Source organism: Adiantum capillus-veneris, chromosome 9 (assembly GCF_014529385.1).
Source record: "Adiantum capillus-veneris isolate H3 chromosome 9, ASM1452938v2, whole genome shotgun sequence".
In the NCBI taxonomy this organism is placed as follows: Eukaryota; Viridiplantae; Streptophyta; class Polypodiopsida; order Polypodiales; family Pteridaceae; genus Adiantum; species Adiantum capillus-veneris.
This window is the reverse complement of record NC_140939.1, coordinates 105,638,980-105,641,119: the sequence shown is the minus strand read 5'-3', so window position 1 is coordinate 105,641,119 and position 2,140 is coordinate 105,638,980. Positions and strand designations below refer to the sequence as shown.

The following is a 2,140-nucleotide window of genomic DNA, read 5'->3' as shown; positions in this document are numbered from 1 at the left end:
AGGCTAAGAGGAAACGCAAAAAAAATGCCTTCGAGGTGTGTTACAGTGAACGCGGTGTTTGTTTTTTAAAAGCTACAACCAGTGTTAAAATAGATTTCAGTTATTGATTGCACCAATGTGTGGTTAGTTGGCCAGGGTGATAATGTTTAGTTTGTGGGAGGATGAGAGAGAGAGAGAGAGAGAGAGAGAGAGAGAGAGGAGGATTTTTTAAAAAATCAAGGGTAAGGCTTGAGAGAGAGAGAGAGACAGAGAGAGATGGGGAAAGTTTTAAATTGGTTCAAGTTTTTATATGTGTAAAAGAACTTCAGTACCCTCGTTTTTTCCGAGTTTTCTCTAACACACTATTTCATTTCGAGAGAAACTAAAGAGATGGAGATCAAGAAAGTGGGAAGTGAAATAATAGCCTCCTGTTCAGAGGTTTCTAGATGAACTTAAAGGGTGAGATAGACAGAGAAAGAGAGAGCGGGAGAGATGGAGAGTGAGAGAGAGAGAGAGAGAGAGAGAGAGAGAGATAGAGGAACAGCATTATCTTTTATTTTTTATCTTTGGTATCAGTTTAGAAAGAGAGAGAGATAGAGAGGGAGAGAATGAACTTGTGTTGTTTTTACATCGTTCATGTGTGTTTTTTAAGAAATTTCAAAACCTCCTAATGAATTTTTGAATTAAAAGAAAAAAATTATACAACAAACTATTATGGATATTTTGGTACAAGGTTGTTTTTGTGTTTTTTAGCCTTGCAAAATAAGGGGGATTTAATATGGGGGGATGCGAGGGAGTTGGACTAAAAGGAAAAAGCTTGGACGTAAAAATTTGTGGAGAAGCTATCCACATTAGAGCTAGAGAGAAAGAGAGATAGATAGATAGATAGATTTCATTATCGTCCACGGAGGTCAGATATGACCCATGGGACCGGAAACAAAAACATTACAATTCGGTCTTCTAAGAGAAGGCATTAGATACATATCAGTTAAGGACTGAGGCTCCGTCAAGAGGGTGGAAAAAAGAAGCAAAACCTAGGTGGGGTCGGGTAAGGGGATAGTCCCTTTGGGAGCTCGAAATTCTTGGATGATGGCCTTACCTCCTCGATATACTGCCCATTTTCCTTGTTTTCGTGCTTCGTAGACCTTTTTGAGTTCTTGTTTCTTCATCTTGAGTTGATTCAAGGTCAACTCCTCAGCAATCCAAACCTTCGTTCCCTTGAGGAGGTGGGATTGGCACAGCACCCTCACCCGCTCCTCTTTTTCCTTGAAAGTGAGAAGGCAATGCTCAAATGGAACTTGCCTATGGGTGTCATTGATCCAAGAAATGGATTCCAGCTTGATGTTGATTGTTTGAAGAATATTGTTGAGCTTGATAATCGCTTCTTCGAGGGTATCATCAGTGGTGCACCATGGTGAGGGAACCCACCAATCCGGACCTTGGAGTTCTCTTCCTGAAGTCTTTGTTCTTGAAGTTCCGTTGTCACACATGTCTGCACTTTTTTAATGACTGCAGAGTGAGCTTGGGTGACTTTGGCTTCAACTTCTTTAGCTTTGTCTGTGGCAACATTGACCACAGAGTCGAAACGTGCCTCACGCTTGCTAAGGCGTGCTTTTAGGTCGCGATTCTCTTCCATAATCTGATCAACAACTCTTTGAAGCTCTCTGATCCGATCGCTTTTACTCGACGCTGCTACAACGGCTGCAAAACTTGGTCGACTCCTCGCAGTACCCTTTGGGGTATTCATGATGAGAGCCCACTACAATCCAATGGGACCCCTATCTAAACCAGTGTGACCCCACTGTAAACTAGGCCTTAATAGATCCTTAGTTTGCAGGCGGTTAAGGTTTATGAGGCTGCTTTGTGAGGCTTACACAGCTTCGCAGGGTTGTGAGTTCAGGGTTAGGTAGTGCAAGCTTTGTGAGCCAGGCTGCAGGAGATTCGGGTTTTGCGAGATATGAGAGGTTCGAAAGTTGCTGCGTTCAAATTCTTGTTTTGTGGTGATGTTCTCGCCACGAGATGCAGGGGCTTGGTTTTGGCTCGCGATCGAGGCTATGGGGATAGGCCTAACGCCTACCCAAAGGGCTGCCTCTCGCCCATGGGGAGACTCAGGCGTTAAGGGGTTGAGGAGGGAGAAATGCTACGACAGGCACAGAGAGAG

The 2,140-nt window shown here is 43.6% G+C and overlaps 1 pseudogene; it reads right to left on the bottom strand.

The window, feature by feature from the left end:
• Positions 1 to 1,013: 1,013 nt before the first annotated feature.
• On the bottom strand, positions 1,014 to 1,615 carry LOC147450933 (uncharacterized; annotated as a pseudogene).
• Positions 1,616 to 2,140: the final 525 nt, after the last annotated feature.